At 38.7% G+C, this 11,219-nt stretch overlaps 1 long non-coding RNA gene across 1 annotated transcript; it reads left to right on the top strand.

Annotated features, from left to right (window-relative positions):
• Positions 1-1,902: 1,902 nt before the first annotated feature.
• LOC139137331 (uncharacterized) lies at positions 1,903-8,656 on the top strand. The gene is made up of 3 exons (XR_011553369.1): positions 1,903-2,106; positions 4,844-4,925; positions 5,551-8,656. It is a non-coding gene; the product is annotated as an uncharacterized lncRNA (long non-coding RNA).
• The last annotated feature ends 2,563 nt before the right edge of the window (positions 8,657-11,219 follow it).

Raw genomic sequence — 11,219 nt, 5'->3', positions numbered from 1 at the left:
ATTTTGTCCTGTTATTCACGCTCACCAGGTTAGGTAGTCTAAAAGGAACATGTGCATCTTCTGGACAAAAGAGGGCGCTCTCCTATATAGAATGGTAGCGTACTACCTTAAGTTAGCACATTTACACCAACCAACTTTGATTTGAAAATAAGATCATGATAATAATGGATAAAATTCGCAGCTATTGAGTGGGGCTTTAATTCTTGTTCGTGAAAAATAGGCAACGGTAACTGTTATCACTTATATAAATTCAATAGTGTAATCAAGCTCAAATATTTTCGTTCACATGCTTTTTAGTTCCCATGTAATAAATGTGATTTCAAATTAGGCCATTTAAAGAAAATTCTTTGTTTGCCGTCCTTCGATTTTCGAAAAACCTACCAGCTAGCCAGGGAAAAAATCACACAGATAAAAACACAAGTGTATTCACATAAGCTCAATTTTTATTTGGTTTCCTTTTTAGAAATATTTATCTGTAATACAGTTAACATTGTGTTTGTTTTCTTAATTTTCTCTGAAAACTTACCAGCACGCGGACGGCAAACAAAGAATTTTGTTTAAAGCGCCTTACAGGATAACACAATCAAGTGATCTCAAAGTGATCTAACAATTAGTTCACTGGGTTAAACCTGACCAAACATTAATGGTCAACTTAGATTAAAGTGATACGTGCCGCACCGTACCAGTCTGGTACCGCCAACTTGTCAATTTCATCAATTTTGCAAAATCGTCACTAAAACATGTTTTAAAGGCTGATATACCGATTTTACTTATTTTTGACTTTGACCTAAAATTTGGAGGGGAAAGTAGAGCTGTTCGCAACTGCCCTCCCACTGGTATATATGGAATAATAGAATCTCACACCCCCAAGGTCCTGGGATCAGATTTCTCACACGAGTTGGGGATATTTTGTCTCACACGAGCCGAAGACGAGTGTGAGACAAAATATCTCCAAGGACAGGGCTCGAAATTAACTTTTTTCCCTGGTAGTCCACTTAGGCTACAATTTTCTGAAGTCGGTAGCACAGTGACAATGGCTGGTAGTCCATGCATATTTTAGTTCAGGAATTTTTTGAACAAGAGAAGAGAAAGCTATTTTTCAAGATTCTGCCCTGAAGTGAATTTGTTAGTCATTTGATGTGAATACTTGCACACTCTTATTACCCAAAGGAAAGTGGTATAATTGACGACAGTGACTCTAAAAAGTTTTGTGACCTATCATTGTATTGACAACCCATTTCATTCTCAGAGTTGCATGCCGTTTTTTATAGTCATCATGGTATAATGACCAACACCTTCTCAGCAGGGCTAAAAACAGACCATGGGCTTTCTGTAGTAGGGAGGAGTTTGTGATAGATACATTTTGATCAAAATGCAATGAGAATACGTTTTCATTGCCCATCATTTTCTGTTCCTGTCATCCAAGTACATCAGTTGAGATATTGAAACTTTGTTGCAAAGTTCTATCGCAAGGTCGTCTTTGTAATTTGCAAAACAATGTCATAGTCTTGCCTTAATCACTGTGTCTAGCTGGATTTGACTGCATTTAGCTCGTCCAAAAGTGAAAGACAGGACATGTCACGCCAAGTACTGTCCCACGCTTTGGTAGTCCATGTGGGCTACCATTTCATAGACTTTGGTAGCCCCAGAGAAAAGTTGGTAGTCTGTGGACGCGGGACTACCGCTAATTTCGAGCCCTGAACGAGTATGAGAAATCTGATCCCAGGTCCTTGGTGTGTGAGATTCTTTTTCTCACATGACCACAAAATGCGTTAAATTCACATTGGACACATACAACATTAACCAAAATCATGAAAAATCTGTCGTCTGCCACTGTACTCCGGCTGACCTGCTTACTATGTAGTTCCGGTCCGTGTGTTACTCGTCGTGCCATTTTGATAGAGGGAGTACGCGCGTTTGGGAGTCCTGTCATCTGGTTGTAAATATGTCATGTGGTTGTTGGCTATGACACACCCATATTTGGTTATGTTTCGATGTCAAAGATCAGAGTTGAAAGTCCAAGCATGGGTAATTCCTTGCATTCTTGATACCTTGTGCTAGCTCTGGTTGTCAAAGCACGTTTTCATTTGTGCCATTTCGAAGCAAGTGAGTACAAGTATAGTAGTCTGTTCGATTCTTGATCGTGGGCTTGTAACACAAGGATACGATTTCTCATATATCTCTGGTGTTAGCATGCAGGCGGTTTTCAAATTCAGAGGTCTTTAAAATTCAGAGGTCAGACGAAATCAGGTCTACATGACAGTCCGCCTCTGACTGTACATCAGTCATCATGATCGACCTCGACAGATTCAGCACTTTAGTGTTTGATTGTTATGGTCCAAAGCCGTACATAGCTACTGTGCTTGCTTTTGTATTCATGGCACTGCTTCAGTAACAACGGTCGAAAATGCTCAAAGCATTATAAACCTGGTTGCATGGACACTCCGGCGCATCTCTCTTTGTGTGCTATGGCTGTGACTTCTAAGTTTTCCCAGTGGTTTTTCATCTTTCTATGCTATCGCCAACTGATCTAATCAAATATTCTTTGCAGAATCTGCATTTTTAGTATGCTGAGTCACAATGTGTCACCTGGTTGCACGGACACTCTGGTACATCTCTCTTACTGTGCTAAGGCTGTGACTGATAAGTTTTCTCATTGGTTTTCATCTTTCTATGCTATCGCCAACTGATTTAAGTTGTCTAATCTAAATTATTTGCAGGAACTGCATTTTTAGTATCCTGAGTCACCATGTGTCACCTGGTTGCACGGACACTCTGGTGCATCTCTCTTACTGTGCTAAGGCTGTGACTGCTAAGTTTTCTCATTGGTTTTCATCTTTTTATGCTATCACTAATTGATTTAAGTTGTCTGATCTAAATTTTTTGCAGGAACTGCATTTTGAGTATGCTGAGTCACAATGTGTCACCTGGTTGCACGGACACTCTAGCGCATCTCTCTTAGTGTGCTAAGGCTGTGACTGCTAAGTTTTCTCATTGGTTTTCATCTCTCTATGCTAACGCCAACTGATTTAAGTTGTCTAATCTAAATTTTTTGCAGGAACTGCATTTTTAGTATGCTGAGTCACAGTGTGTCACCTGGTTGCACGGACACTATCGATCTCTCTTAGTGTGCTAAGGCTGTGACTGCTAAGTTTTCTCATTGCTTTTCATCTTTCTGTGCTATCGCCAACTGATTTAAGTTGTCTTATCTAAATTCTTTGCAGGAACTGCATTTGTAGTATGCTGAGTCACCATGTGTCACCTAGTTGCACGGACACTCTGGTGCATCTCTCTTACTGTGCTAAGGCTGTGACTTCTAAGTTTTCTCATTGGTTTTCATCTTTCTATGCTATCGCCAACTGATTTAAGTTGTCTAATCTAAATTTTTTGCAGGAACTGCATTTTTAGTATGCTGAGTCACCATGTGTCACCTGGTTGCACGGACACTCTGGTGCATCTCTCTTACTGTGCTAAGGCTGTGACTGCTAAGTTTTCTCATTGGTTTTCATCTTTTTATGCTATCACTAATTGATTTAAGTTGTCTAATCTAAATTTTTTGCAGGAACTGCATTTTTAGTATGCTGAGTCACCATGTGTCACCTGGTTGCACGGACACTCTGGTGCATCTCTCTTAGTGTGCTAAGGCTGTGACTGATAAGTTTTCTCATTGGTTTTCATCTTTCTGTGCTATCGCCAACTGATTTAAGTTGTCTAATCAAATTTTTTTGCAAAATCTGCATTTGGAGTATGCCGAGTCACCATGTGTCACCTGGTTGCACGGACACTCTGGTGTATCTCTCTTACTGTGCTACGGCTGTGACTGCTAAGGTTTCTCATTGGTTTTGCTCTTTTTATACTATTACAAAGTGATTCAAAATCAAAATTTTATGCAGTCGTGTGCTTTAGGAGTATGCTGAGTCACAATGTGTCACCTGGTTGCACGGAGTCATGTGGTACATCTCTCTTTCCCTTATAAGGCTTTGTCATCTAAGTTTCTCCTTTGTTTTGCTCTTTTTATGCTATTAAAAAGTGATTCAAGTTTTCAAATAAAAAATTTATGCAGGAATCTGCTGTTAGATCATGCTGAGTCAGAATGTGTCACCTGGTTGCACAGAGACTTTGCAGTGGTATAAAACTTGCTAATTAAGGGGCGCTGCACCCAACACAGGGTATTTTGCACCAAAATCACTTTTTTGTAGACATTCATTTAATTTAATGAAATTGTTAACCCATGATTAAAATATTATTATTTGGGTTCATCTTCAAGGCTGTCAAGCAGTCGTAGGTTGCTTGATAAAGAAGTGTTAATTTTTGCAAATGTTTGCAAATCACCCAATTCCTGGCTTCACTATTCTTCCAGTTTCAAGATTTCCAAACAATTTAACTCCATACTGACTTGGTCAAACTTTCTTAAATTTTCACATTATTTTTTTTAAATGTTGTTAAACAAAACTTTTTTTGATTGGCAATAAAGTTCTTACATTTTGAATAAGAGGCATTTTAATTTGTATGAGGATCATGTACTGTAAAATATGTTCAGATGTAACCTGCCAAAAGAAGGAAATGACAACCATGTTAAAAGTGATATTTTATTCAAATCACATGTGTCACTGCCCATTTAGGGCAACTGTTTGTCAGCTCCACTTATATATAACCATTGCAAGACTGATATCATTTTTTATATACAAAGTAAAACAAACTCTGGCATATATGTCTTTGAAGGTTTATGGCATGTCTGTTGAAAACAGAGAGTATTAAAAAAAGACTAATTTTTAATATGAAACGTATGTGAACAGTGTCTATTCATTCTGATGTAATAATGGATTTTTGTTTGTTTTGACAGTATCTTTGAATGCTATGACACTGCCTTAACAACAGATGGTAAGAAGTTTGTTTTGGAAGAGGAATGTGAAAGAAACGTCAATGTAAGTAGGGTATATGTTCATATGTTGCTTCTCACATTGGTGTACCATTTTGTTGTTACAACTTGAGCTGTATCCTGTGAATGGTTTTGGGATAATTGTGTAAGTTATTATATTACAACTCTCAAAAATTTAGAGGGCCTGTAATGCTTACTTTTGATATTTTTTTCATTATTTATATTTGTCCACTGTAAATTGTTATTTTACTACAAAATGATTGCTAAAAAATCAATATTTAGCTTGTCAGCATAGCATTTGTATGTGTGATTGCACTGGTATTAGAAAGCAGCCGTAAGGACTTGTTTTAAACATCAGCATCCTGGTGCACAGTATACTGGGTAATCAGACTCAACAAGGAGCCACATGCATAAGCAGTGGAGGTCATCAACACCAGTGCTAAATAAGAGTATTTTAACAAATATTTTTATTGCACACAGAACTCATATAATTATTGAACTATTACATTCTATTGAATTACATTTCCAATGTTACTGTGCACAAGTTTATGGGGTAGCCCTATCATGATATCATACATTTTATGACATTATCTACCACAGGTTTACATGGGTGAAAGAAATATACAAAAATGTATTAACAGTATATCTATATTTCTATTTTTCTCACTCAGGTTTGTTGTAGACTACATCACAATTGTGTTGTTTGAGGAGGCTGAAGTTTACCTTATGTCAAGGAAAAGAATGGTTATGCTTGAAGAAGCAAATAAACTCTAGTATTGCCACAGAAATCTAAATATACTGTTCTGCAGGGATAACCTTATTGACATTTGTCCATATTGTTATGAAATATTTTAAAACTTAAATTTTAAGGCAATTATTGTCATATTTAACCAAAAATATCATTCAAAAGTTCTGGTCAGACACATTAATATTGATTATACATGTCCCTTAGGATGACAGCAATAAGATTTTGTAAAATCGTGCCAAGATATGCAACTTTGTATTTTTGAGATTATTTTTGACATTGTAGATCTATTTTTTTCTTCAAAACTCCTTGCCAGACTTTTTGATATTCAGTATACAGGTCCTTAGGATGACTTAAGTCAGATATTTTTATACAGTGAGAAAATGCAAAATTTTGTATTTTTGGAGCAATTTTTGTCAATTTTGGTCAAAAAGTGCTTTTGTCTAATTGGTGTTTATCTGATAGCTTTGCATTTTCTTATAAAAATCCCTGGAGAGCACCAAACCAAATCATTTTTCAAACTGGGGGAACCCATGATTTTTTATTTTTGGAGCCAATATATTAGTCTGCAAACTTGAATGACCTATTCCAAATCTGAATACTTTGTAAATCAATGTTGAAGACACTGAAAATAATGTAGTTTTATTTGGTGCCAATTTGTAGTGAAATATGATATAGAAAAAAGTTGTAAAACTATGTTTCATGTAGTGGATCAACTTTAGCAAATATTTCATGGAGGAAACCCCATACACTGATGAGGGATTTTAATCCACAAGAAGGCATATGGCAAGATGCACCATACCATTAAAACAGACTCCATTTTATTTGTATCAGTTCCAATCATTTTGTTACATAAACAAAAAAATCTGTCATGGTATCACTTAATTAAGTAAATCTTCACAAAGATGAAGGCAGCCGAGTGAAATCATGTGTAGATTGAAGAAGATGGGTGATGAATGATAATATCTGGTCACTTCACCACACAAACAGAATAAACAACGATATTACTGTTGACGACCTATCCCTCTGACACCATATTGTTTTTTGATCAGTACACTGCATATATTTACTCCTTCCAAGGTTCGAATTTATCAGTTATCATCGACCAATTACCAGTGGTTGCCTGCTTTTGATTACAACTTCGAACTTGCAGTAGAAAATGTTGACTTACAATATATTTTGCTTGCAGTAATTATCAAAATATAGTTGCACATTTTTATCTGAAACCAAGAAGTTTTCACATTTAATGTTACACATACTACTCATACAACTAGGAAGTTATTGAAATCTTTCAATTTTTCTCTGACGTCCAACATTTGAAAGTTAATTGACCTGTTGGAGGTTTCCTTCTCACCAGTTTATTTGGTGTGTATATTGCACATTGTATTCTTGGCTCATCTGTGTATAACTTAACTCTGAGTAAATCTTAACATTTCAAGCAAGGACCATCAAATTTTTACTGTTGATCTACAAAATTGAAAAGAGGCTGTTAAAACGGAATTCTGCCTATGAAAATTGAAAGTTCAAACTCTTTGCAAACACAATAGTATTTTGAGTGAATAAGTGGAAATAGGAATACCTCTTTTTGTTTGTCAGATAGGAGCAATACTGTGCCCTTGGTGGTATATTTTTAAATGACTTGCAGAAATTGATATTTATTACTGTTGTTATTATTGCTAACTGTTGTTTTGCCTGATTGAGGCACACACCTAGCTATCCTATGGATTCTCTTGAATATTATCACAGTACAGCTACATGAGCCACCAGGCTGCTGCTAGTTGAAACGCCTATTTGTAGGGGTTTTAATGACTGCTAAGCTAGGCGAATTAGTATTGTAGATATTGTGAGTTCAAGCCCCATAAAATGCATCAGCAAGACTGCATCGAAGTTGACCACTTTTACTGTACATGTTGTTCACAAATTTAGTTCTAAGGCATCAAGAATATTTTTATGGGTCTTTTAGAGTAATTTAACATAAGGGCCTGGAGGGGGGGTCAGAGGAATGTGAGGGTAGTCACTCAAAAAATTGAAAGCTATAAGGGGGTTGTTCAAAATTTGAGAGAAAAAAGGGGTTGCTCAGTTTTTGGTACAAAATGAATTGAAATACCTCTCAGATTGCACCATTTCATCAATTTCTCAAAATTCTTAATGCGACCCCCTGTCACTTCCTCTCCCCCTGGGGTGTTCTGACAGTTTTACTTAGTAAAAACAAATAGAAAACACCTAATATTACACCAGACTGCATCATTGAACTCATTAATTTCTCAAAGTTTCCGACGTGGCAGAGGGGACACGCCTCTCACACTTTTCCCCTGTGGGGTGTTCTAACAGTTTTACACAAATTGATAACATCTCTCATGTTGCACCAGACTGCATTATTGCACATATCAATCTCAAATTTTCAACACGAGAGGGTACAACTCTGACACTGCCCCCCCCCCCGCGCCTCCCGACTGTTCTCCTGTACTTTCAAATTCTGCCCTGTCAGATATCTTAGTGGAAACCTTGTCATGATGCCCATCCAAAATAAACAATACTGTATGGTAAACAATACTATATGGTTGGATAGTGGTTACAGCATGAGCTTTTGTATCTACATTTTATTGTGACTCTGAATTTCCTTTTGCCGGTCACATCTTTTTCAACTGTCATGAGGTAACCGATGATATTCCAGCAGGATATGAAAGGTCTGTACTATTGCTGTAGTTTTGTAAATGTTACAAATATATGTCTTGGTATTTAACTGGTCTAAGTGGTTGGGGGGAGGGGAGGGATCAGTCAAAATTTCTGTGTTAGAGGTTGGCATGGGGTTTACTCGAAATTTCAGAATACTACGAAATTCCCCCGACTTCCCCCCAAGGTCGTAAATAATTACGACTCCCTAAGTAAGATTTTTACCACAGGAAAACGTTAATTTTATTCACTCTTCATCCTTTGTTAACCTTAGAAAATTTGATTATGTAAAATTGTGTTGTTACTTGTTGTAATCTTGAATTGTTGAAATGAATAAAATCTTGGAAAGTAAAACATGATCCTGTGTCACTGTTGTTCCTGTCTTGTTTCACCATCAGAGAAAAAAAAAATTCTTATAAATTCACACCCAATTGCTCTACCAAAACAGAAAAATTATTGACATTTTTCAGGCAAAACACGTGCCGTCTTACCAGTTATACTTGTAAGTTCAATGCAACTCTGCATAACATGTTCGGACGAGAGAGGTGACCATAGAGGGCGAACGTCCTACTGGTACTCGTGTGACAGGCTTGCAACCACATGACATACTCCGGGTGCGCGCGTACTGGTCTACAGGCCATTTTGCGCGTGGGACGAAACAGACCGTTAATCATCAAATCAGAGCTCGTCTTATATTTACATACAATGGGACGATTTCTGAGAGTGTGGGATCGATTTTTCCCACACTGTCGATCCCGTACTCCCAGCGGCCAGGAATGTGAGAAAATATGTTCTCACATTCCTGGCCGCTGGGAGTGCGGGATCGACGGTGTGGGAAAAATCGATCCCACACTCTCAGAAATCGTCCCACACTCTGCAGTAAATATTACACAAGCTGTGATTGGATGATAAACAGTCTGTTTCGTTCCACGCGCAAACCAATGGCACGACGAGTAACACACGGACCGGAACTACAAAGTAAGCAGGTCAGAGTACAGTGGCAGACGACAGAGTTGTTACGATTTTGGATATTGTTGTACGTGTCTAATGTGAATTTGATGCATTTTGTGGTCATGTGAGAAAAAGAATCTCACACACCAAGGACCTGGGATCAGATTTCTCACACTCGTTGGGGATATTTTGTCTCACACTCGCCGAGACAAAATATCCCCAACTCGTGTGAGAAATCTGATCCCAGGTCCTTGGGGGTGTGAGATTCTATTACTCTCCCACTGAATTTTGATGCCCACTGCCCTCCAGTATCTATGGTGTGCCCGCTCCGCACTGCAATTCCCCATTGCCCAACACGCCCACTAGGCAGCCCAGATCAACGCAAAACATAACTTAGAGGGGAGCAATGTTCCAAGGTATACTGTACTGCTCGCATGGTTTATCTACGGAGCTACTCATCGAAAAAGCTATCCTGGGAGCAATTTTTCAAAGGCAGGCGAAATTTGAATTTCGCTTGGGCAGGGGACATAGTTTTAGCTGGCAGGGAGCAGGTTTTAGTTTTTTGTCGGGCAGGGCAGATATCGGTTGATTGGCCTGGAGACCAGTGGGGGGACGAGGAGACGGGAAGTTACATGTAAAACAGGGACAGGGGAAATCGACAGGTTTTTTCATCACAAGGCAGGGGAGTTCACGTCTGCAAGAAAATGATAAAATTTTAAGGGAAAATTTTTCCAGGGCAGGACAAATCGAAAAGTTTTTTTCGCGACAGGGCAGGGGAGCCTCTACAACTGACAATGGGGAGGGGAATAGGCACAAATGTATGAGGAGTGGATAAAAATAAAGTTTTTGAGTGCGGGAGGGTAAGTCGAAAAATTTTCAGTTGGAGGGCAAATTATGAACAGCTAATTAGTTACCCTCTGGACTTAAAATTAGTCATTTCACATTCCTTGTCCTGCACAATATATCTTATCATAATATGGGCCCCTTTAAAAGCGCATTCTTCGTTGGATGCACCTATTTGCTGTCTTTACGTTTCTTTCTTTGTCTGTCCCTGTCTTGTATACCTCACGTGTCTCTCTGTCTCTTTCTGGTGTGGCCTCCTCTCTCTCCACCCTTCGTTCCCTCCCTATTAATCTTAAACCCAATGTTCACAAGTTTGCAGACCGTTCATTTCGACAAAAAAAGACAGATTGGAAACAATTTTGCATGGGTTTTACAAATAAACATACAGTAACTCGTCGTTCAGAATTTCTGAGATGACGATGCATGAATTTCAAATTGTCATCAAATGTGACTATTCTACCATATACACCATCGTAAGGATTGCCATCTCAACTTGCAAGTTGCTGTCTTCACGTGCCGCCAACTGGTAAATTTCATGAATTTCGCAAAATCGTCACAAAACATGATTAGAAGATTGATATACCGATTTAATAAGTTTTGTCCCTGACCTAAAATTTGGAGGGGAAAGTACATTCTCGCGAGCCAGAGCAATCGCTCCGCTGACCTACGCAAAAATCAAGTTTCTTAACGGGTAGCGCTGAGCTGTTGCCGTAAAGAGGCGCGTGGTTTACGACGATGGGTAAAGTATAGCTGTTCGTAACTGTCCTCCCACAGGCATATACGGACAATAAATATGCCCTCCTCCAACAGGGCATATTGATGCCCGCGCCCTCCAGTATCTATGGTCTGCCTGCTCCCCACTCAACACAACAATTCAAGCTCCCCTCTGCCCTCTCTCCCCACTACTGAAATTACCGATTGCCCACTATAGATGCCCACTAGACAACCTAGATCAACGCAAAACCTTGCGAGCAGTATATACTTTGGAACAATGCTCCCCTCATAGACCCTAAAAACGCTTTTAGGGTCTATTCGCCACTCTCAGTTGGCGTTTAAATCTCCCCGAAGTTCTATCAACCACGGCATTCCTCTCCCCCTACGTATTTTCTGGTACCCACCATCAAAAAT

This window comes from Ptychodera flava, chromosome 7, assembly GCF_041260155.1.
Source record: "Ptychodera flava strain L36383 chromosome 7, AS_Pfla_20210202, whole genome shotgun sequence".
Lineage (NCBI taxonomy): Eukaryota > Metazoa > Hemichordata > Enteropneusta > Ptychoderidae > Ptychodera > Ptychodera flava.
Note: the sequence above shows the minus strand (reverse complement) of the source record. Positions and strands in the feature narration are given on the sequence as shown.